Source organism: Desmodus rotundus, chromosome 2, assembly GCF_022682495.2.
Source record: "Desmodus rotundus isolate HL8 chromosome 2, HLdesRot8A.1, whole genome shotgun sequence".
In the NCBI taxonomy this organism is placed as follows: domain Eukaryota; kingdom Metazoa; phylum Chordata; class Mammalia; order Chiroptera; family Phyllostomidae; genus Desmodus; species Desmodus rotundus.
In genome coordinates this window covers 40,104,587-40,131,448 of record NC_071388.1, presented here as the reverse complement: position 1 = coordinate 40,131,448, position 26,862 = coordinate 40,104,587, and the positions used below count along the sequence as shown (strand labels likewise).

At 35.7% G+C, this 26,862-nt stretch overlaps 1 long non-coding RNA gene across 1 annotated transcript in view; it reads left to right on the top strand.

Annotated features, from left to right (window-relative positions):
- The window catches only part of LOC123480131 (uncharacterized), a 136,232-nt gene that overhangs the window by 74,986 nt on the left and 34,384 nt on the right, over positions 1 to 26,862 (top strand). Inside the window, exon 2 of the long non-coding RNA XR_006656014.2 lies at positions 23,470 to 23,539. This is a non-coding gene — a long non-coding RNA (uncharacterized lncRNA). The remainder of the gene's footprint in view (positions 1 to 23,469; positions 23,540 to 26,862) is intronic.

Here is a 26,862-nt window from a genome sequence, read left to right as displayed (position 1 = left end):
TCTTTAATTCCTTAGTTGTCAGACTTCCATACAGCTCAACTTTCTAATGATTCTGAGTGATAGTTGTTTTGTAGTTGTAATTTCTGCTGTGGTAGTGTGAGGATGCGAGCCGTTTATATCATCTTGACCAAAAGTCTACTTCTCTCCGGCCAAGAAGGAGGCCTACATAGATATACTTCACTTACTTGCGAAACCAAAAGAAGGAAACCACCAATTTAAAACCAAAAATCAACCAGAACTGCCAGAAAATCAAACTGTATGGAAGTCCAACAACTAAGGATTTAAAGAAGAAACATTCATCTATCCTGTGGCAGGAGGAGCAGAGGTAGGAAACTGGGGCAGAGAGGATGCAGCAAGGCAGAGGATGCATGACAGGGAAGTGGCTGGCAGACTGGGTGGTCCCACATTCACGTGGGGATAAGCTGGGAGGAACAACTGGGGAACAAGACAAACCGCAACCTAGGGTTCCAGTGTGGGAAACTAAAGCCTCAAAACCTCTGGCTGTAAAATCTTGTGGGGGTTGCGGTGGCAGTAGAAACTCCCAGTCTCACAGGAGAGTCAGTTGGCGAGGCCCACAGGGTCCTAGAATGTATATAAGCCCACCCACCTGGAATCAGCCCTGAAAGAGCACTATCTGCTTACGGGAAATGGGGGAAATGATGGAAAGTGGGGCAAGAGCTGAGTAAGCTAGCAAGAGGCATTGTTCCCTCTCTGACCTCTCCTCCACATACAGCACCACAACTCAGCAAAGTGGGTTGCACCATCCTGGTGAATACCTAAGGCTCAGCTCCTTACAGTGCAACAGGTACACCTGAACAAAGAAATATGGTCCAAATGAAAAAACAGATCAAAACTCCAGAAAAATAACTAAGCAACAAGGAGATAGCCAACCTATCAGATGCAGAGTTCAAACATTGGTAATCAGGATGCTCACAGAAACGGTTGAGTATTGTCGCAAAATAGAGGAAAAAGTGAAGGCTATTAAAAGTGAAATAAAGGAAAATATACGGGGAACCAACAGCAAAGGGAAGGAAGCTGGCACTCAGATCAACAGTTTGGAGCAGAAGGAAGAAATAAACAATCAACCAGAACAGAATGAAGAAACAAGAATTCAAAAAAATGAGGAGAGGCTTAAGAACCCCCGGGACAACTTTAAATGTTCCAATATCTGAATCATAAGGGTGCCAGCAGAAGAAGAGAAAGAGCAAGAAATTGAAAACTTATTTGATGAAATAATGAAGGAGATTCTCCAATCTGGCAAAGGAATGAGACATGCAAGCCCAGGATGCTCGGAGAGTCCCAAACAAGTTGAGTCCAAGAAGAAACACACTAAGACACATCGTAAGTAAATTACCCAAGATTATAGATAAGGAGAGAATCTTAAAAGCAGCAAAACAAAAGGAGACAGTTATCTACAAAGGAGTTCCAATATGACAATCAGTTGATTTCTCAAAAGAAAACTTACAGGCAAGAAGGGGCTGGAAAGAAGTATTCGAAGTCGTGAAAGGCAAGGACCTACATCCAAGATTACTCTATCCAGCAAAGCTATCATTTAGAATGGGAGGACAGATAAAGTGCTTCCCAGATAAGGAAAAGTTAAAGGAGCTCATCATTACCAAGCCCTTATTATATGAAATGTTAAAGGAACTTATCTAAGAAAAAAAAGATCAAAAACTATGAACATTAAAATGACAACAGACTCACAACTATCAACCACTGAACCTAAAAAACAAAAACAAAAACAAACTAAGCAAACAACTAGAACAGGAACAGAATGGAAATGGAAATCACATGGAGGGTTTTCAGTGGGAAGGAGGATAATGGCAGAAAAAGGCGCAGGGAATAAGAAGCATAATTGATAGGCACAAAATAGGGGAAGGTTAAGAATAGTATAGTAAATGGAGAGGCCAAACAACTTATACGTACAACCCATGGACATGAACTAAGGGGTGGGGAAGTGCAGGTTGGAGAGGGATAAAGGGGAGAAAAAATGGGACAACTGTTAATAGCATAATCAATAAAATATACTTAAAAATAAAAAAGGGATTTAAAAAGTCTTCTTCTTATAAAATTGTGTAATCACTCCATTACTTTAGTTCATTGTTTTATAGACTTCAACTCTTGCATACACCACCTTTACTATTTTTGCAATTTTTACATAGGTTATTATTCACTTACTATTTTTCTTTAGGTTGAGGTAAATCATTACATTTACTTTATCTGTTTCTTTTCTTAAGTAATAATGTCCATGAAATAATTTGTTGCATGAGTGCTGTTTACTCAATATTTATTAAGATAAAAAAATGTACAGTTATGCACCACCTAAAGTTGCTATGTCTATCTACTGTAGTGCATATTCTTAGGGAAATTCCACCTAGAAGTAACTGTGATGTATTATGACTCTATATGAATATTTTTCATGAAACAAAAGAGCAAAGGAATTTTCAATATAATCAACTCATAATTTTTTGTATTAAAGTAGCATTGATAATAAAAATATAAAATAATTAGAAATTTAGCATACATTTTTCTCTTCTTGTTCTGTCTCAGTCAAGATGGAGAGTAAGATCATCATCCTATTTTAGTGGGTAGAAAATTTATAGTTACAAAGTTGGATGGGCAAAAAGGAAATTTATTTCTTTATAATCATATTTAGTTCTTCAGTCTCCATTCCTGCTAAGTGTTGCAGAATTTAATCTAGTCGCTGAGAGGTCAACATAGACAGTGTGAATTTTGTCTCACACATTTTTTTTCTTTTTTGGATAAACAAGTAAGTTTTGGATTATCAAGTAAGTGCCTTTTCTTTTCCCTTCCTCTTTCCTTCTTCCATGATGGAATCTAAGTTCAGCCCAGGAGAGAGTGGGTGGCATAAATAGTGCCCTCTGAGCCCAGGTTCTCCTCCTCTCTCTCTGTTTGCAGCTTCCTTTCTTTCTAATCGAAAATGTTTTTTAAGAAAATATTTTTTCAAGTGTGTATGAAAACTAGGCTTCTACATTATCATTCTTCATTCCCCATTTTGTGGTTTATGTTGTGCATTTTCTGTGCAGAAACCCCGAAGCCTTTGTCTTTTTATGCTCAGAAACCACTTTTCTTTCTTAGAGTCCACCTTTTACAACAGAAAACCTTGCATTTCAAGCCTGTTGGCTCTGTTGTGGACTTTTTGGAAGTAACAACCTGATCATTGAAAATTTCTAATCCTAAATTATTCTTGTGGTCTTGTTTGTCTCTGAATAAATGGGGACAGGTCACACACAAGGAAGTGGAGGAAAGTGAAGTCACATCACTGGACACTTAAAAAGGCTTCACAGTGTGGTGATTGGGGGATTGTGGGTGGGGGTGGAAGAAGGTTTAGGGGGTATAAATGGTAATGGAAAAATCACAGTAAAAATAATGTAAAAATGAATAAGACACCGTAGACTACAGCCATACCACCCGGAACGTGGCCGATCTCATCTGATTCCTTCAATATTTTATAGTCTTTCGATATATTCTTTGCTTATCATTAAAAGTTTTAACCATTTCAAGATTTCTAACCATGTACCTGCCCCATGTTTTTCCCCTTTCCCCTATGTGCCCATTCCTGGAGGCAGTACCAGCATACAGCACACTGTTCAGAAAAGTCAGTGATAAATGTACAGCATGCTGACTATAGTTAACAATACAGTATTATATAGTCGAAAGTTGCTTACAGAGCAGATTTTAAAAGTTCTTATCACAAGAAACGATTGTAACTGTGTCGTGAAAATGTTAACTGAACTCATTGTGGTAATTATTTTTGCAACATAGGCATATATCAAATCATTATGTTGTATGCCTAAAACTAATATGTCAATTATATTTCAATAAATGGAAAAAAGAAAAGCTTTTAGTTTAGCTCCAATTTAGAATAATTCCAGTAGTGTGAAGATATTGTAAACATCTAATAGCTTTTGTTTTTAAATGATTGTAAATAGCAGTTACACAGTATGAAAGAAAGAACAGCATAAAAAGAAAAAAGAAAAAAAGAAAAATTAGTGACTTCCTGTTTAAGGAGAGCAGCAGAGGAGAGAAAGGAGCCCTCTAATGTTAGAGTCTCCGGGAAATAATGCCACCACATATTGAGTTACAACTTTGTGCTATGTACTATCCTAAGTTATTCACAAATTACTTTGAAGTAATAATTATTTTCATACTTTATAAATGAGAAAACTAAGGCTCCAAAGGTCAGTTGCTAAAGGCTGCATAGCTAATAAGCAAAGGAGCTGTAATTTAAATCCAATATGTCTGACTCCAAAGACCCTATTTCTTTTTACTTTTTAAAAAGAATTTATTTATTTATTTATTTTTAGAGAAAGGGGAAAGGAGGGAGAAGGAGGGAGAGAAACATTAATTGGTTGCCTCTCACAGGCTTCCAACAGGTGACCTGGCCTACAACCCAGGCATGTGCCTTGATCAGGGATTGAACCAGAGACCTTTCAGTTTGTGGGACGACACCTAACCCACTGAGCCACACCAGTCAGGGCATCCAAAGACTCATTTCAGTGGTTGCTTTGCATTGCCTTTCTGCAAGGACACTAAGACTCCATAATGTCCACTCGCGCATCCTTCATTACCTTGATGCTCAAACCAGCATTACTGTCATAACCTGGGAGCTTGTTAGAAATGCAGAATGTCAGGCCCTACCCCTAACCTACTGAATCAGAATCTTCTTTTTAATAAGATCTCCAGGAACTTTGCATGTTAAAGCTGGAGGCTCTAAGACCATCTACACCTTATTTTAATCTTTAATCTTACCATGACAGGCTTAGCTCACCCGGTCCACATTCATGCTGTGTCTTTGTGCCTTCCTGTAGCATGGAATGTCCTCTTCCCTTCACTCTCTGCTTAACCAAGGCCAGTCCGTTTCCTAAGAACCTACTTATTTAAATGCAACTCTTTCTTTTGTATTCTGATCAATTGGAATTAATAATTCTTTCTTCTGAATCCCCCATTCCTTAGCAAATATTTCTGCTTTAGTCTGATTGCCTCACCTTGGAAGACTCACATTTGTCTTCACATTTCTACATGCCTAGTGAAGTGCCTTCTTTGCCTTTGCAGATGCTCAGTAAAGGTTCATTGATTAAATAAATATAAGATGTGGATGGTTCATCTTTCCAAGTTTTCTAGAAACTTTCAGTTTTGATTTCTTCTTTGATCTAAAGGTCTAAATATCTTATTTAGAAGATTGAATCTTAATTTTAAAGTACTTAATTTTGAGGGGGTCACCTTTTAATTATTTCCACTTTTATTGAGTGATAAATATAGACTGTACTTTCAGGAAATTGTACATAATAGATTTCTAAAAATGGACATAAGAAAAAAGTATTTGAAGGGTGAAATTTTTATATACATTTATGAAATTTACTTTATTTTGATTTCCTATTTTCAATGTTATTTCAATGTCCAGTTCCAAATGAATAATATATCTAACAATATACAGGTTTCCAAGACCTGAAATGCATTTCTTGAATGTAGTATGAGCTATATTTAAAAAACTTTTTCTTAAAATTTTCACCCTGTTTTTAGATTGGCATGTATTATAATATCTGTGTTTGAGTTATACTATAGTTTTACCAGACACTTCCTTTAGCAGCAATTATATAATAATTATAGCATTTTTAGTATTTATGGATAAGACAATCTGATCTCCTTCAACTACTTCTCCTTCAAAACCCTCAACTTTTCTTAGGATTAATGTGACATTATTGGCAGGGGCTGTTTCTTTTGTTAGGAAAATAGTAGCAATTTTCCATTTTCAGTTGGTAGGGTGATCTCAGAAGTCATAATACAAGTTTATAAACTGCAAAAGAATATCAGCTCGGGCTACAGAATTAGTCTTTAAAAAATGCATGGCTGTCTTGCTTTGTGTCTCTGTCTTCAGCTGCCACCTTTGCTGTCCCTTAGCTCCATGCTGGGAGTTGGCTGTGTGGTACAGCATCTGTTTGTTCACAGGACACCAGGGATGGTGCAGAGGGTTTGGGCTGGCTCTGACCATCCTACAGTGTGGGGTATCTTTTCTTGGGCTCTCTGTGAAGGGCAGTGGATGGGAAACAAATTGATTAAAGGGGAAAGTGTCCAGCATACAACTATGAGACGTGACCTCACATATTAATTGATGAGAAATGTGAGCTTCCACTGCCTAATTGGGTTTGGTTCATTTTAAAATTCTGTTTACTTTAATTAGGTTCACTGCAGAATGGGAAGTTTGCCGAGCTTGAAAATCTTCTGTATCTCAAAATAATTAAAGAATATTGGCTCCCTTGGTTGTTCATTTTACTCTTTCACTCTACTCCTTATCTCCCTATTATTTTAGACATTATTTTAGATATTTAGTAGGACATTTTCTGAGATGATTTAGGTTCAACGAAATATGTAGCCAGGCTTGTTTCTTTGGAGTCAGCTCAAGTAGGCATAAAGACTGTTTAATAAGCCCCGGAAAAGAAACTGGGATGAAGGTGTCCACTGGAGACCTCTTCATTCCACTCTCTAAAAAAGAACAGCTGGTACCTTGGCTGGGTAGCTCAGTTGGTTAGAGCATCATCCCGATACTCCAAGGTTGCAAGTTAGATCTTTGGTTGAGCAGCAACCAATTGAATGAATGAATAAGTGGAACAACAAATTGATAGTTTTCTCTCTTTCTCTCTTCCCCTCTTCCTCTCTCTCTAAAAATCAATCAATAATTTCTTTTAAAAAAACATGTGGTTTTTAAAGCATGTAACTCAGTAATCTTCCTTTTTTCCACAATTACTTTCATGGCTTCTAATTCTGCTTCTTTACCTCTTCTCAGTATGAATCCTATGAAGAAATAAATCATACAAACAAATTGGATAGTCTGAGTTGAGTTTAATAAAGTGAAAATTTATAAAGGTTTAGGAGTAGGATATGGGGAAAATACAGAAATCTGGGTAGAATAGCAATGGCCAGTTGCTAGCAGAAGCTTTAGCCTTTAATTGAAGTTCCCAGTCTAGCCCATGGAAGCCTTGCAGAGGGGAGTCAGAGGAATAAACACCTCAACCTCTGTTTTTTCTCTTTTATCTTTGCCAGTGCACATTCCATTGACAGCACTCAACTAAAAGCAAGAGCTCATAGATGTTATCCATACAGTATCATACATATACCCCATTCTCCTACCTCAGAGCAGGTGGAGAGTGAATCTGAAAGGGGAAAAGGGGAGATTATTAGCATTCTGTCTGACCTCTGCTTCTCTGCATTCTTTACAGGTTTTATTTCCTCCCTCTCCTCATCGTGTGTAGGTATCGTCTTTAATCATTGGCTCTTCTCACTCAAAGTGTTCTTCCTTGGTGATCTCACCTTTTCTCACTTTCTTATACCTACCAAGACTCTGTTAGTCCTTTCTGGAACTTCAGCTTTATCTTTAGCTGGGTTGGCTTTTAGATGTTCTTGTAAAACCAAAATCAAAACTGGTCATGTAGAAATAGGAAACAGTATTTCCCTCTCAATATAACTGAGGAGAGTCAGATACCCATTCTCTGACTCTGTGCTGTTATGTTTATTTGATTTGGACACACTGTACCTGAAACTGCTGATGTGATCAGCTAAAATTCTTGCATATTTTAGGGTATGTAGGAGTTGAAATTAAAATAATTCCTCATATATAATGTGCAATCTAGATTATAGAAATGACAACCATATATCAGGTAACTATCCTGTAACACATTACAGTCCATTGGCCTCAGTATTCTGACTCCAAAGCACGTAGTCTTTTTTAAAAATTTAATCTTTATTGTATCAGAGCACATAGTCTTAATGTTTGCTATCCTGGATATGGGGGTTAGATAGAGAGGGAGGCAACAAAGATGATGCTAAGGTTTTGATTCCAAGTGATAGGATGATGAGAAGTCACAAGGCAACAAATTTTGAAAAGATGAAAAATTACACTTAAATTCGTGCTATCTGAAAGGAAGTGCCTGCTAAGCAATTGGACATAGGGTGACTGTGGGAGTGTTGGGATTTCAGGAAAGAAATTGTGTAAGGGAAGAAAGATCCAGGAGTCATCAGCATAGAAGTGGTCCTGGAAAGTGTCATGAGCTTTTCCCCACAAGCCTGTAAAATCAGAAGGAAAAAGGGCTTCGTTTTCCTCACCTTCACTGCTACCATCTAATGTAGGACAATATCTTTGATCTTTTGCAATAATCTTCTCACTCTTTTCTATTTTAGTTCCTATTCAATCCATTGTCCCACATAATCTGCAGCCCAGGTGATTTTTTTTTAATAAATGTGGGTCTTCAAAGTTTAAAACCATCAAAGTTTTCTTATTACACTTGGAATAAAATCCAAACAAGTGCTTTGGAAATCTAACAAGGTCATGAATATCTACAAGGCGCATGCATGACCATCCATCTAACTTTATCTTACACTGTTGTCCACTTTCCTAAGTTCCTATTGTACTGACTTACATTTCTGGCAAATATCAAACTGTTTTTCACGTAAGAGCCTTTGCTCCAGCTCTTCATCTGCTGGTTCCTTTTTACCCTTCAGTTATGAACTTAATTGTCACTTGCTCAGAGAAGTTATCCCTAACCCCCAAATGTAAAGAGTTCTCCATTACCACATCTTATTGTTTTGCTTAATAACATTTATATGGGTTTACAATTATATAATGTATGTGCATTTACTTTTAAAATATCTACCTTTCCTACTAGACTATAAGAAATCTACTCAACATTTAGTGCTTACCACATAGCATACTCAAAAAGCACTTGTGGAATGAATGAATCTATATTAATTCAAGCCATCTATATTTATCTATACTATAATCATCAATATTCTCTATAATTTATTTACTTTCTCTATATCATTTATTTACATGATTCTTTGTACATGGGGTACTAAATAGCTAAAACTTTAAAGCCTCATTTTTAATCTCCCCACAGGTATAAAGATATCATTGTCATACTTTATGCAAGCAGCTGAATATGAATTTCTGTCCAAATCAAATCAAATAAGACAGCAACATTTAGATGAAAGACAGGAATGGCCTTCTTTTTCTATGTTCTATTTAGGAAAGAACCTCATTTCCATAATTGGCTATGCTGTTGTCTATAAATATTATGCAAACTACCTTGAGCCCTTATAATGCAAGTTAGGTTATAATGAGAAATGAGTATCAGTGGCCCTGAAGAGAAGCAGTTCTTTGGGTATGAATTTTTTCAGTAGGCTTATGGAGCAGTATAACAGGGGTAAGGGTTCATGAAATAAAGAAGGTGGGGCAGAACCTGTTTTTACTAGATCTCTTTATTTTTTTATTCCTTTTCTACTTTTTCTGTTTCTTCTAGAGTAGATGGTAAGAAAGGGCACATATAGGAAAAGGTGAAAAATATTACATGTAATCTGGTTGTATTACATGTAAGCCCCCTAATAAAGAAGACACTGCAACTTAGTGTATCCAGGCTGATCTCTTATGACCCAAGCTCAGCCCCTGCTCCTAGAGATATGCCCTCTCCTTTCTCCTTGGTTTCTCTATTCTTGGCAGAAAATTAGGTTGTGCTGGGTAGCTGAAGCCTGGCTACTTTCTGTGTTCTCCCATTGACCTACCGGAACTCACATTGTTGCCTCAACAATGGATGCAGGGTAGGTTCTTCCCCTTTGCCTCCTCTGTTATCCACCATCATAGGAAGCTCCAGACACCTTCATAATATTCAGGTGGCGGCAAGCATCCATCTTCCTATTCTCAATTACTTCCAAATGTCAGGGATCAAATACAGTGTAAGACTTACTCTCTCTTTCTCTGAGTTCTAGCCTTGGTGATTATACCAGGATGGTCCTCTGGGTTTTGTGGTTCAGCAAAAGCTCACCCCTGGAATATTCTCCCAGTCTTTAAGAGTGGTCATCTAGATGCTCTTCTATTGGGAGAAGAGGAGAAAGCCAATGTGCTCTCTACTTCTATGAATCCCCTTACCTAATGTTCTCTCCGCCTCACTCCTTTCCCATTGTAGTCCCTTCTCAAAGCAGCAGCCAGGATAATCCTTTGAAAAACTCAGTTTAGATTAGATCTCTCCTTTGCTAGGAATTCTCCAATGGTTTCTCATCTCAGAATCAAATGCAAAATTCTGAATAAGTCCATATGTCCCCCGTGATCCATATTTCACCATTCTTTGACACCTTTTTCCACTATTCTTTTCCTTTAACTAATTCTATTCCTTGCTTTTCCTTGAATACATCAGGCTCTCTCCTTTGCATATGCCTGGAATGTTCTTCCTCCAAACATCCATTTGGCTAGTTTCTTCATATGCTTCTGCTTGAATGTCATAGTCTCAAAAAGCTTTTGCTAACTGCCTTGTCTGAAACAACACTTTCCCTCTGGGATATGAGCAGTGCTGACAATGGATATCCTGGCTCTTTAAAGTCCAGAGCCATTAATTCTTTACTTGAGTCTAAAATGAATATGTGGGTTTTTTTATTTGCTTAATGTATCCATCCACTTAGCTCATATGTTCCTGGGAAGGTAGTTTCATGACCTTTTCTATTAGTTCTGCAGCAAATAGATACTTAATAAGTGATTTTTGAACCTTGTAGGAAAATCCAGATAGACAATAGTTTTTGAAGCTCTCTAAAAGCTCACTGCAGGACTTGTAATTTCCTGATTTGTACAGTCTGGTTATTAGAAGTTGTGAATTTTTTGTAGACTTCCTATACTCTGGTTTCTAACCCTTCCTCAAATAACACTATCAGATTGCACTTTATAAACAACTTTTATCATCTTCCTCCTTTGCTTAAAACCTCGAAATTGTGTGTATCTGACTGTATATGTGCATATGTATGCATGTATCTATCACATTAAACCAAAGCTTGCTTGCTCCTTCCTTCCTTCCTTCCTTCCTTCCTTCCTTCCTTCCTTCCTTCCTTCCTTCCTTCCTTCCTTCCTTCCCTCTTTCCTTCCTTCCTTCCTTTGGTATTATTTAATGTGCACCATTATATATTAGGTCTATTTTTGATGTTTTACCTATGAAATATCTCTATAATCCTCACAATATCCTATAGAGTACTTTTGTTTGTTTGTTTGGGTTTTCTTTTTTTCCCCCATTATTTTATTAAAGTGTAGTATATATAGGTGCATTAAAGTGCACAAATATTAAGTGTTCAGTTCAGTGATTTCTGTAACATATGTTTATCCAGGTAATTGCCACCCAGGTCAAGATATGCAACATTTCTAATCCTGTAGGTACACCACTTTTTAAAGAAAAAAATTCTCATAGATGACCAGTGCTAACTTAAATTATTTTTACGAAATTAAAATACACAGAAAACAATTATAATCCCACATGTTTTGCATTCCAGTATAAACATAAAAACAAATAAATTTATAAATATAAAGAAATCTGACAATTTGGTAAAATTACAATTAGCATAAATTTAATGAGACAAAAAATGCTTGCTGAAACCAAATCTCTGCTCACCATATGAACAACATATTGATTATATAGAGTTTTTTGGCATTTATTATCCCTGTATCACTGTGTGATATCATTTATTTTTATTTGAATTACTTCAGAGCCTTTGTTTAAACATTACTCCATGAAACCACATTGACCTTGTTTGGTGTAAATACAGCATTTATATATTGAGTCAGCTTCTATTTTGTTCTCAGAGACCCTCAATAATTAAAGTAGTTAGCACCAATATAATCACATACATACACAGATGTGGGTATTTAATTCTCTTGTCATACTTGGTATTGGGGTGGTAATATGGAAAAATCTATCAGTTATAAGTATTTGCTTAGATAAGCAAATGAAACCACAAAATTTGAAAATTCTTGAGGAAAACTCGTGGGCTGCAGAGGCTGTGCCTGTGGAGTTTCAGTTAGGGAAACGCTGTGCTGTTCCATGCGCACTCCAATGTGCGACCCAAGTCACCTTTTCACCCACCCCTCCAGCCCCCTTCTCTCTGAGAGCTGTCAGTCTGATCTCTGTGTCTATGAGTCTATTTCTATTTTGTTTGTTATTTTGTTTATTAGATTCCACATATAAGTGGAATCATATTATATTTATCTTTCTCTGACTGGCTTATTTCACTTAGGATGCTCTTCAGGCATCCATGCCGTCACAAAAAGTAAGAATTTCTTCTTTTTTATGGCCTTGTAGTATCTCATTGTGTAAATGTACCACAGCTCTTTTATCCATTCATCTACTTAGAAAACACTGTTGGTAACAACACATGCCTTTTGTTCTTGTGAGGTTGGTGTCCTCACTCTCTTAGGAATGTGTCATCAATATTCCTAATATATTCCTTAACTTTTCTGGAAAACTTTCCTTTAAGCTATTGCCCAAGTAATGCCAACCATTCTTAAAGTTGCAGTAAAAATTCTACTTCATAAAATAATTTCTAATCTCTTTCACTGTGCAAATCTCTTTTTCCAACAGTATTTTATCCATAACTTTTATTGATGTTATTTTGTTCATCATTTTTTACAGCTTACCAAAATATAATTTATAGTCTTTTTTAAAGTATATTTTATTGATTATGCTATTACAGTTGTCCCATTCTTTTTCCTCCCCTTAATCCCCCTCTGCCCTGGTACTCCCATTCCCTCCAGCATTCTTCCTCCTTAGCTCATGTCCATGGGTCTTACATATAAGTTCTTTGGCTTCTCCATTTTTCATACTATTCTTAACCTCCGCCTGTCTATTTTGTACCTACCATTTATGCTTCTTATTCCCTGTACCTTTTCCCCATTCTCCACTTTACCTCTCCCTGCTGATATCCCTCCATGTGATCTCCATCTATGATTCTGTTCCTCTTCTAGTTGTTTGCTTAGTTTGTTTTTGTTTTTTTAGGTTCAATTGTTGGAAGTTGGGAGTTTGTTGTCATTTTACTGTTCATAGTTTTTGATCTTTTTCTTTGATAAGTTCCTTTAACATTTCATATAATAAGGGCTTGGTAATGATGAATTCCTTTAACTTTACCTTATCTGGGAAGCACTTTATCTGTCCTCCCATTCTAAATGATAGCTTTGCTGGATAGAGCAATCTTAGATGCAGGTCCTTGCCTTTCATGACTTTGAATACTTCTTTCCAGGACCTCTTACCTGTAAGGTTTCTTTTGAGAAATCAGCTGATAGTCTTATTGGAATTCCTTTGTAGGTAACTGTCTCCTTTTCTCTTGCTGCTTTTAAGATTCTCTCCTTATCTTCAGTCTTGGGTAATTTAATTATCGTGTGTCTTGGTGTGTTCCTCTTTGGATCCAACTTCTTTAGAACTCTCTGAGTGTCCTGAACTTCTATGTATATTTCCTTCACCAGATTAGGGAAGCATTCTTTCATTATTTTTTCAAATAAGTTTATAATTTATACTCTTTTATTTATTATTTATTCCATGTGTATTACTTTTCCTCTCTAATTATTTTTAAATAGTTTGGGGCAGGAGTTAAGTTGTGTGATAGGGTAGTGTAGCAGAAAGGACAATGAATTTTAATTATCATTCCATTACTTATTAGCTCTGTGACTGGAAGTCTCATTGACATTGTTTTCATTTTAAAAAATTGGCATTAAGTGCAGCCACTGTGGAAAGCCGACCCAGCGATCCTACTTCTGGGGATATATGCAAAGAAACTTGAACACTAATTTGAAAGAATATGTGCACCTCTATATTCATTGCAGTGTTATTTACAATAGCCAAGATTTGGAAGCAGCCACGGTGCCCCTCAGTAGATGAGTGGATAAAAAAGCTGTAGTACATTTACACAATGGGATCCTACATAGCCATAAAAAAAAAAAAGAGAAAATGTTACCTTCTGTGACAAGGATGGATGGACCTAGAGAGAATTATGCTAAGTGAAATCAGCCAGTCAGAGAAATATAATAAGCCAGTCAGACCATATATATCTATATATCTATATACCTATCTATCTATCTATATATATATCAAAAACTTTAATCCAAGTTATTCACAGGATAGCAGGTCTAACACTGACAGATCAATAGTGGAAAAGATGTGTTTTTCACTGGAGAAAATAAAGAAGAGGGTCCTTAACAATACTTTTGGTCTTAAATATATTCATACCAATGCAGAACATAAGTAATGAAGACAGTGAAGTTGGCATGTTAAGACGAGGATGCAATTATTATCTTGAGATCAGGGTGGGACGGGGTTTAGAACTAGAAGTAAGTAATAAAATGGCATGAAGACACACACTGTTCAAAGTAAACCTCTAGTCTGAGCTCAATCTGATCAATGAGAAATAACTGCTTGGACATGGGGGAAGTGTTAAGGACCATGAATAAAACTGTTCTTGTGATTTTGGAGTTTGTAAAACCAATGAAAGGGAATGAGGGAATGTCTAGACCACTAAGTCATGCTAACTAATAATTGCTCTTATTTATTGAAAGACACTGCAGTGTACTGTTTTACAGTGAGTGTAAAACAATTTGTCTTTCATCTCATCTCTGTCAATTTCTTTTATGCATTTTGAGCTCCACTTTACCAAAATTATCAGTATTTTCTGCATATTGCACTTAATAATACTTCTGTGTGAATGCCCCTGTTTGCCTGGGGAATTCATGAGTGGCCTTTAAGACCTAGTTCAGATATCTCTACCTTTTAAAGCTATGCAAAGTTGGATAGTTTTTCCTCTGTATCCACACGGCATTCTGTATATATTTCTATTGTAGCACTTGCCATGTTGTAAATAAGTATATATTTATATATCTTTCTTTTCTGCTAAACTCTGAGTTTCCCAGGGAAAACAATTTTAAACATGTTTCTCAACCCTTGGTGAATATTCAAAATGTTTATTGACTGAATGATGAGAGCATGCAGATGGTTCATATTAATTCAAGTCCTTAGGGGCAAATGAAATACATATATTCTAGTGTAGCAAAAAAATTTTAGCTGTGATTTTGGATCTTTTGCCAAATATCTTGGAGGAATTTTGGGTAACAGAATTGTCAAAAGACTAGAGAAAGCCAATGTCCCAGTTTTCATAGTGGATGTAAAAGTATATCTAGAGATCATAGACTCACAAATTTTAGGCTATACACAATTATAGAGCAGATTATTAGACAGATGGTTTGTGAGCACTTTAGGAAAAATACTGAAAAGTACATTTTTATTGTTGTATTATAACTTTTCTTACTTTCATAAAGGATTAGAGGCAGATGTTGATTCCTAAAAACCTGTTCATGTTTGCTCAGGACAAGTGAAATTGTGTGAAACTCTTTTTCTATGTTTCTTGAAAAGTAATGACTGGGAGTGGTGGCTGTGTATTCTGTAAGGCATTTATTGAGATCTCTAATGGACTCTAATGGCTCCGATGATGTTTTCATATATTGAGAGTTATACAATTTTATGCCAGGGTTTCTTATTTTCAGTTGGTTATTTAACACCTTCATTTTTTTTTGCCATATTCACATAGCATATCTACTTTTATATACCTAAATTGTTACTTTATTTTATTTTTTTAATATATTTTATTAAGTATGCTATTACAGTTGTCCCATTTTCCCTCTTCACTCCCTTCCACCCTGCACATCCCCTCCCACCCGCATTCCTCCCCCAAATCAACTCATTTTTTAACTTAAACTTAACTTTATCCTAAATGAAAATATCTATAAAGTAACAGGTTTGTAATGCACCAGTTGATATCTTTTCTAATACACCTTGTAATAGAATGTGTAACTGTGCACAAAAAAATGATGGCCCATGTATCCTCTTGAATACAACCAATATAAAATTTCATAACATTTTATGCTACAATCATTGTATAAAATATGGATGAATTTGAGATAAGTAAAAATATCATTGAGTGATTTTTATTTATTGCAGTATTTTCATGGTACACAAAGGCAGTTGATTAATGTGTTGATATTGAGTTGGAGGGGTATTTTGAGTGACAAATTCATGACTGTGACCTTTGTTCTAATCTATTTGACATTTTTATTAGTGACATGAAGACATAAGGGGTGAATGGATTCAATTGGAAATGAAATAACATGGAAGGGATAGCTAATATACTGGATAACAGAACTGACTCAAACATTTTTGACAGGTTTGGATTATAGGCAAATAGGTACAAATAGGAATTAATGTACATAATTAGATTGAGACAATCAAATTTTTAAATATAGAAAGGAGAAAATCTGACAAAATTACTTTTGCATTTCAGTTGCTATAAATGCATTAGGAACAAAAAAATTGACATAAATGTCCCAGGAAGTAAATGAAAACTTAGACTTTAGTCATAAAGGTAATATGCTCAAGAGGTACTTTAAAATGAAGTGTACAAATTTAAGAGAGCTAAATATTCTTCAGCTGATTAATTTGTATCTGGAACATTCAATTCTAGGATGTTATCCAGGAACATTATAGAGCTGTAGATCTGATCATAATGTGAGTGAGTTGAAGGAAATTTGCACAATAATCCTAAAGAAAAAATATTCTGATTTGGGGCATGAGAATTGCTTTTCAAAAACAATATTGAGAAAGTTTCAATGTAGAAGAAAAACTTTGTTTGTTCTGCATAGTCTTAATAAGCAGATTTGACTTAATTTCCATAAAAAAATAATTTAACAGTTATGGAGGCTTTCTTCCAGGGAAGGAGCAAGCTGCCAGAATTGCTGTATGGTTGTGTTTAAGGCATGAGTGTGTTTGTGTGTGTGTATGTAAGTTGGCAGAGGGGTGATCCTTTAACTTTCTTTTTTTTGAATCTTGACAATGATCACCTGTCACCAAAAAAAAGATGTTTTTGTTTTCAAAAGCAAAGTTTCAAACTACTTCAAAAGGGGAGTCATTGGAAGAGACTCTTAATTCTGCAATTTCATAACTGAGTATTACTGACTGATTTCTTAACTTCCCTGAGCCTGAAGTGGGGATAATAAGACTTTCCATGCTGGATGGCTGTGAATTTTAAATTTTTGCTATAAATGAATATTCCTGACAAAGCAGGACTTCAGTGTATATAGTTTTCTTTTCCTTATATTTGATCTTGAATTTATCTTTGGAAAGGACAGCCAAAAATTAGTGGGCAGGCAAAAATTCAGCTCTAATTTTGGAGCTAAAACAGTTCAGCTTAACTTGTGATTTGGATGTTTTGTGGTATGGAATAAGTAATATAGAAGGAAGAGAAAAATCCAAGGATATATATGTATACTTTTGGTCACTAGTGAAAGCCTTTATAATGTCATATTACAATCTTCACAGATGAGTTCAATGTTCATTATTTTCTTGCTTGTCTTAATGGCCAATCACTGTGGACCACATGGACTATTTAGTTTAGTTGCAATATGGATGAAATCTTCAAATCATCCATTTCACATTCCTGTTAATATAGTAACAGGGATTTGTAGAGTTCTTATAGTAATCAAATTAGGTAGTTGTTTAATGATCTAATTAACTGCTCTACAAATTGACTCTCAAATTACTTTGTAGAATTTTTACTTCAGTCAAGTAAACATACTTGAAATTTTAGGCTAACTTATTACAATTACATTGTCAGTTTTAACTAATTTTGGGAGAAAAATCTGAATGGAAGGAAACCTCAGACAAGGATGTCATCATTCAATCCAGGCCAAAAAAAAAAAATCTTGGCAATTCATTAGACATTACTTCATATCTTCCCTTTTAGATCCATATTTAAGAAGTTAAATGATTTGCAAAGAGACTATTCTGCTACCTAGATATACGGCCACTGGTGACAGTCACTGCTACTTATCCTAGTTCCAAAAGGAAATCATTCGCTAGGATTTGTAAGTGGTAGTGTTGTGCTTCCATGATTTAATTATTACTTTTCTATGTATTTTTATTTTTTACATAAAATAAGTTTTATTTTTAAAGGTTGAGCTCAAACAATGTTAAACCATCACGATTTACAGGTGATAAATTTTGGGGGGAAAGTATATGTAAATGTTTAAGGTATAGTTCATTACTAATGTAGTTTATTACTTTCTCACTAATCCTTCACTTTGTTTCCTTAAATCATAAAAAGTTCAGCTTGCAATCAAACCACTCTCTGGCTGCTATGTTCCTTCTTGGAACGTCCTAGTCTCAGTGCCTGATTTGTTTTTCTCAGAGCCAGAGAAGCACTCCCTCAGGGACAGGTGGCCCATCGGTCCTTTCTCTTCTTCCTTCCCCAGACTATTCACATTAGTCACAGAAGAGGTTTAGTTTGCCTTTATAGTCTTGCTACTTTGAAACCCACTTCCTATTTTTCTTTCTGATATTTTTCTTATTTTCTGATGCCTGCTAATAGCCCACTACAAACAATATTCCTTTCTAAAACTAAGCAAATGAGTTTTAAAAAACCCTCAGAGATTATACTAGCCTTCCTTTGTAGATTTTTAATTTAAATCTTAATCTACAATTTCTTTGCAATTTCTAGAAAATATATTTCCATTACCATAGATGGATTATAGTAATTGCCACTGATTTCAGTAGTGAAAATGGATATAAAATTTTTGGGAATGCTGACTTTAATTCACTTGCTAGCATAAAAACTCTTTACACTGTTAAGGCTAGAAGTAGGAGAAGAGAAAGAGATGAAGAGATGAATGGAGATTGTGGTGGTCTCAGCTTGCATTTTCTTCTATAGTTAACTAAAGTTAAGTTTGACATTTAAAAAGGTTTTAGAATATGAACTCTGCAGATGATTTTTAAGGTATTTATTAAAACTAGATATACATGTCTCCTGGTTTGCCGTTGCTCGGGCACCTAAGTGACCTCAATGCACTCAGTGCTCTTTACTATGTAATGTTATTTAGAGCAAGTAGATTTTGTTGGAGGCCAGACTGTAAAAAATGAAGAAAAGATTGTATGTGGAGGAAAAAAGGCCCTATTTGTTTAACTGACCACTTCACCAGTTACAAGAATTCTTTCTTTTCATTCAATATTTTTAGCTCTCAAAGAGGAAATAAGAAGTGTGGAATAAGCCTTAGAAAAGATTAAAGATATCTTTAACCTTTTATACCTAAAAAAATACATATTTTTGGTATAAAATTGGTAGTGCCTGCATAGTTTATACATAGTTTTCTCTAAACTATGTATAAACAGGTATCTGTTTATACCTGTTTATATCTAAAGGTATCTTTAACCTTAGAAAAGGTTTTTTTGGTATAAAATCGATGGTGCCTGCATAGTTTATATATAGTTTTAAGAGATATTTAGGGGAGGCAAAAAATCAGATTAGTAAATCTTTTTTTCATAGGTTAACAGGAGAAACTTTTAAATAACATTACATGAGGCTTTCAACTTCTAATTGCCAATGGGAATGAAAGAATTTTCAAATCATTTCTCTAGTAGACTGTGAAAATATCTTTTGATTCTGTATTAAATGAAGGAGTTTTAGTTTTCTTTTAATCAAAACATGTCTAGATGCAAAAGGGATATGGAATCAATGTGACATGGTAGAAAAAACGATGGACAGGAAATGGAAAAACCTAGACTCTAGTTCAGTTTCTCTACTTTTATAGCTGTGTAGCCTTGGGAAACCTTAATTCATCAGGGATTGTTGCTTCACTGGCAATGGAGGGAGCAATAATGGCTGTTCTGCCTTCTTCATAGGGTTCTGAAGAGGAACTTGGGAATATTGAGAAATGATTTGTCATAACAGCCACCATCAACCCTACTTGTTCTAAAACAATGCCCAGACACTGATTATCCTCTGCCCCCCAAATCAAAAATTCCTTCCTTTCAAACATCCCTAAACTTCTGCTTGCCTTATAATAGTCAACCCAGGACCATCAATTTATCTGAAGACTAATTAGAAAGTGTCCCTACTTCTAAGAATCCCATCTTAATAGAGCACTTGCCAATCAGAGATTCTCTCAGAATTTCCTCTATAAAACTTAGTTTCCTTTCTAAAACTTTTGAACCTCTGCTGAAGAAAAAAATATGGGTTTCCTTGCTATGAATTTATGTCTTTGTTAATTTTGTCTTGGGCTTAAGTTTTTCATTGACAACATCTATGTGCCAGCATTTATAATGAATGTTAAATAAATGTGATACTCCTGATGTAGATTTAAAATTTGTTAAAGGAGATAGTAAAACTGAAAATAAAATTTGAAGGGATCAAACTTGAAGTTCATTTGGGAAAATCAGACTGTAAGAGGTAGCTGTTTTTATGCTTCACAATCTAGGCAAATCATGTTTGATAATAACCATCATTTGTAAGTGCTTTATGCATACCATTTTAGAGATAATAGAGTTTATCTCTGGAGGCTAACTGCCTGGCTTTGATTGTTGTCTTCACTACTTACTAGCTGTATGATCTGTGACAAATTTTCTAATAAAATGCTAACATGTATGGAGCACTTACTATAAGTCAGGCACCATGATAAACATCTTTTGAGAATTGTTTCATTGAATTCTCAATGAGATTGGTATCATTATCATTCCCATTTTAGAAAAATTCAGAAAGGTAAGCAATTTTCTCAAGATTACATACTCAGCAATTTCCACATCAACGAAACAAGCTGTGTTAATAACATTTAGGTCAAAGTGTTGAAATGATTATATGAGACAAAGCATGTGAAGTATTTGTTTAACAAACTGATACATAGGAAGTATTGAGTAAATATTTTGTTATAATTACTGTTATCACTTATACTGAGTATAACTGTCTACATTATTAAAATTAAGAAACTTCAGCTGATCTTAAGGAACCAAACATAATATTGGCAAGGATTAATGACATATTGGTACCCTAATATAGAAACCATTAGATTAGCCAGAGCAAAAGTTCATAAGCTTTTTGCGGATGGAAAACTAAAATGCTCCTTAAATTGAATCCTTAAAATTGACACAGAAGAATGTCAAGGAGAAAAATGTATTGATAATTTTCCTGGGGAGAGAGCTAGGGGCAGTTGTAAAACAAACACAATAACTATGGGAGTTATGATGATACACTGTTGATTGGTTGGGTTTTGGGGAGGGATGTACCTACTTGTAAGTAATCGTGGTTCTAGAATTACTTCATGTGAAGGATAAACACTTAAAGCTATGATATAAGGAGGGACTTAACCTCGATATTTGGAATACTAGCAAGTTGTAAATTAGTGAGTTATTTGAAGGACTGGGAAAATGGTAATGGACTCTAGCTTGTAGTCTACATTAGCAGAACCTGGTTATAAAGGTTAATAAAACACAAGTTAAGTGGGTTTAGATAGTCAGTAAGGTAATGTAGAAAGATCTGGGTCACTTCTGGGAATTAGAACCCCCATAGGAGTGGTGCTGGGAGCAGACTTCAGAAGCTAAAGGGCCCTCTGAGGCTGTAAAAGAAAAAAGCAAAAGGATGAGAGTTCGAAAGGATGTCAAAGACAAATTGTGCTTGGTTCATAATTTTTCTTCATTCCAGCTCCAATTTTAATAATCCATAATAGAACAGTGATTCCACTACCTAATTCCTGTCGATTAATTGATATAAGTATTTTAAGTGCTAGGCATTGTGAAACCGATAGGAATTTTAAACCAGGTGGGAGAAGGCTAGGATCAATGCAGACCAATGAATGAGCTATTTTGAGGCTTGCAGGCCATTTAAATTGTACTTTCTAGTAGTTGCCTAGTTATTTAACCTCTGGGCCTCAGTATGTCATCTGTAAAATGAAGACATTGAAGTATATAATCTCTGGAGAACTTTTCAGGATGAAAATGTTATGATTTCTCTTGGCTTACTTTTAAGGAAAAAGTATGATCTTCATTGATTAATAAAGAATCAAGGGGCCAGGAGGTGAGGGACATGTATCATATGATTTCACCTTTAACTGGAACATAATAAACAAAAGAAAAACTCAAACAAAACATAACCAGAGACATTGAAATTAAGAACAATCTAACAATAGCCCGAGAGGAGGGGGAAGGGGACAGTGGGGAGAAGGGTTTTCAGGAACTACTATAAAGGACACATGAACAGAATCAAGGGGGAGGGTGGAAGCAAGGGAGGGAGGCAGGTTTGGCTGGGTTGGCGGGGAGTGGTGGGGAGAAAATGCAGACAACTGTAATAGACCAACAATAAAGTCATTAAAAAAAAGAGTCAAGGGAAATACAGAATCAAGGAAAGAAGCTCACATCTTACAAGGCTGCATGCAAATGGATATGACATACCCAAACACACCCAAACAACACACACACACACATACATATAGAGTTATGAGGATTATGATAAAAATTACTAATAAAACTGGCAAGGGAAGTAAAGGCAAAATAAGTGAATGGGACTATGTCAAACTGAAAAGTTTCTGCACAACAAAAGGAAGCACAAACAGAACAAAAAGGCAACCGTGCAAGTGGGAGAAGATATTTACAAACCACAGCTCTGGTAAGGGATTAATATCTAAAATATGTAAATAATTCATACAACTCAATACCAAACAAGCAAACAATCCAATTAAAAAATGGACAGAGGACCAGAATAGACACTTCTCTCAAGAAGACCTACAATGGCGAACAGACATATGAGAAGATACTACACTTAACTAGCAATTAGAGAAATGCAAATGAAAACTACAATGAGATACCACTTCTCATCTGTTAGAGTGACTGTTATCAACAAGACAAGTAGTAAGATGCGTTTGAGAGGTGGTGGAGAAAAAGGAACCCTCACTGACTACTGGTGGGAATGTAAACTGGTACAGTCACTATGGAAACAGAATGGAGGTCCCTCAGAAAATTACGAATAGAGCTACCATATGACCTAGCAACCCCTTTTTTAGCTATCTACCTGAAAAATTTAAAAACATTTATTCTCAAAGATATATGCACCCCTATGTTCATTGTAGCATTATTCACAGTGGCCAAAACATGGAAATAACTGAAGTGTCCTACAATAGATGACTAGATAGAGAGGATGAGGTACATATACCATGTTTTTCAGACTATAAGACACACCGGACCATAAGACACACCTAGGTTTTAGAGGGGGAAAATAGGTAAAAAAAAAAAAATCCCACTCCACCGCCACCACCCCCCGCCCCCTGCCAGTGAGCCAGGTAAGCTACATTCAGACTATAAGATTCACCCCCATTTTCCTCCCAAATTTGGGGGGTGTGTCTTATAGTCTGAAAAATACGGTATACTATGGATACTACTCAGCCATAAGAAAAGATGAAATACTACAATTGCAACAACATGGATGGACCTTAAGTATATCATGCTAGGCAAAATAACTCAGAAAAATTTAAGAATCATGTGATTTCACTCATATGTGGGATGTAAAACTGAAAGTAAGAAATGAACAAACTAGAAAAACAAAAACTCATAGACACATACAACAGTATGGTCGTTATCAGAGGGAAGGGGCATGACGTAGTAAAGGGGACCAAATACATGGTGAGGGAAGATGATTTGGCTTTGGGTGGTGGGCACACAATGCAATATACACTTGAAACCTATATAATCTTATTAACCAATGTCACCCCAGTAAATTTAATAAAAACACTAATAAAACTGAAGTGAGTGACATAAACTGAAGGTACATCCAAGTCACAAATTATTTCTGTCTTTGCAGTATGAAAGAACATAGTAACACATGCTTTTAAAGAATCTTCTGGCTAAGAAGAGGAGATGTAGCAATTCATGTAAGTAAAGTTCAAAATTATTACTTAATTTTATTACCGAAAATTATTACTTAAAAATTAATAGTATTCTTTGGTCTGTATCCCTGTGTCCTTGAGACTATTAACAAATCATTTCCTACTGTCTTGCCCATAGTTTTACATGACTTTACCCTATGGATTTTTCATTTGGTAAGTATTTATCTCAGAAACGTTAAAGCCAAGATTCCCTAAACTCACCCTTAGGAAGTATTTAAATTTAATTTTCAGATTGCACAACCACTACCAAAGTTATTTTAACAACCTCGTATTCAATAAATTTTATGAATTTAAAGCTTTATGTATGGCCAGCTGACTTGTTTTTCATGAGGTATGGGATCTAAGGCAGTATCATTCCATTGTTTTTATTAGTGGAAGTGACAAGACTTATTGGAAACTGAAACAATGGGGTCATGCATTGAATAAAGAAAAAGGAAAACAGCAAGGCTGGGAAACTCTCAACCCAGTCTGAACATTCATGATGTACTAAAAAGAGATCAGGTTTCTGAGTAACAGGATGCTATTTAAGAGAAACTGCTGATGATCTTAAAAGGTTACTAGCAAAGACAGGAGAGTTAAGGAAGAGAAGACAAGATTAAGGAAAAAAATTAAGATATTCCTCTTGACTTGTGCAAAGAGAAGGCCTCAATGTTCTTCAAATTGATTTGTATAAGCTGCTTGTGGTTATCAGTGGGACACACAAAAGAGATAGATCAATTTCCAAACAACAGTTTGAAATTTTTGGTTGTTTCTGCAGACCCAGTAAATAATAAACATACTGAAGACCAACCAAAAGTTTTAGACATTTCCTAGGCTTATATAATGTTTTCATTCTTTAATTATTTCTATGTTAATAAGCACATATTTTTTTTAGTTTCTCGGGGTGATATTGGTTAAAAAAAACCATGTAAGTTTCAAGTGTACAACTCAACAAAAACATTACCTGCATATTGCATCATGTGCCCATCACCCAAAGTAAAGTCAAGTCTCTTTCCATTCCCATTTATCTCCACTTTGCCCACCTCCATCCCCCCACTTCCCCACTTTCCTTCTGGCTATCACCGTACTGCTGTCTGTGTCTATGTGTTATTTATGTGATATATATATATCTTAATCCCTTCACCTTATTTTTACCCAGCCCCTCAACCCCCCTCCCTCTGACAACTGTCAGTCTGTTCTTTGTATCTATGCTTCTGTTTCTGTTTTGATTTGTTAAATTTTTTGTTCATTAGATTCCATATATAAGTGAGATCATATGGTATTTGTCTTTCTCTGACTGGCTTATTTCATTTAGCATAATGTTCTCTAGGTCTATCCATGCTGTCACAAAGGGTAAGATTTCCTTCCCTTTACACAGCTGAATAGGATTCTGTTGTGTAAATATACCACAGCTTATTTATCCACTCATCTACTGATACACACTTGGGAATAAGCATATGATTTGAGTATTCTTTATATTCCAATTACTGGATGAAATACAAGAAGGAAGAAAATGTCCCTTGCCCTTAAGGAGTTTAAAATCTGTGTGGGAATAAAATATAATGCTTTCATTTTGATTAATCCCCAATATTGCTCTAATAAATTAACTTATAAGAAACATGAAAAATCAAATAAAATTTTTTCTTCTAAAATTCCTAAGGAGTTTTGATAGTAGTGTTTCCTATACTTAAAAATTCTCTGAAAGATAATGTAGTCTGTTTTATGAAGCTATTAGAGCCAAATGTATTCATCTTCAATATGCTGTAATTTTATTCAGAACCTGTTTTTATTCTGCTAAATATTTCAATCCTAAAATTCACATGGCTCAAGGGAAAAATGTCCTGGAATGTGTCATCTGTTCCACTCAGTAGTGAGACTGCCAGATTCCAACAGCTGGAATGTATCCGGCTTTGCACGCTCTCTCTTTATCCTCATGGAGCCCTTTAAGACTTGTTTCTACTCCCCTGCTTTCCTTTGGGAAAAACTTCTTGCATCTGGTGGCTGGGGATGTATGTTGGTTAGATATAGATGCTTTTCTCTGTTTGTTGTTTAGGGCCAGTATTTCAGTTTTCTAGTTCAGTGTGTGCATATAAAGCATGACGGTGGAGGTGTGTATGTTTTTCAGGCAAATGGAAGTGCTGGTAACTCTGACTGAGGTGGTATGATATTTGAAATTATATGATATTAGATTCTTTGATAAAGATGCTAAAAGTATTCCTACTGGAGAGGAGAAAATCCTAGAGGAACTTCAGAGCTGTCTTAAAATACCTGAAAGATTGACATGTGGACAAAAAGTTTATGGTGGCTCTTTGAGTCCCAATATTTTCCAAGGAGTGAAAAGTAGTGGGAACAGCTTTTGGCTTAACCTCAAAAGAAGATAGAAGTTCCCCACCCCTGTTGAAATGGAAGCTAAAAGACTGCTTTTGGTCTTACAGAGATAAAGTAAATGGGATTACACAAGGAGATGGGACTTGGGATGGGGGCACAAACAGGTTCAACTCCCATGACAATTGAATGAGGAAGAGTGAAGGAGAGGAGGTCAGGGTTAACATGAAAGAGAATACAGAGCCCTGTGGGGCAGTGTAAGAACGTTAGCTTTTACTACAAATGCTAAGAGGAACCATTTGGATAGTTTTGAGGCAAGGAGTGACATAATATGAGTTACATTTTAAAAAGATCACTTTGGCTGCTATTAAATAAATGCTAGTGGTACGAATATAATGGGAAGACTAATTAGAAGGCTATTGCAGTAATCTAGGTGAGAGATAATGGAGATTTATGCCAGGGTGGTAATGGGAGACATAATGCAAAGTGGTCAGATTTTGGATATACTTTGCAGGTACAGACAACAAGATTTCCTGATGAATTTGATGTGGGATATGAGAGAAAGGTGTTAAAGATGACTGCAAGGTTTTAGGACAGAGCAAATGGAAAAGATAGCAGATGGAAAAAATGAGATGGAAAAGATAGAGAAGGCATATGGGAAGATCAGGAGTTTTAGTCTTGGTCTTGAAAAGTTTGACATATCTGTTAGACATCAGAGAGGAGGTGTTTAATAGGCAGTGGGACATACAAGTCAGAAGTTCTGGAAGAGCACCGACCTGGAAGTTGTTAGCATATAGGTGGCATTTAAATGAGGAGTCTGCATGAGATCTTCAAGTGAATGTAGAAAGAGGAGAGGAGCAATGATTAAGCCCTTGGATATTTTAATATTAAGAAGCCAGAAAGAAGAGGAGAACCCAGAAACAGGTAATTAACAGCATGGTAGTGGTCAAAGGGAAGTGGGGTGGGGGAGTAGTAAAAGGTAAAGGGGGTCAAATATATGGTGA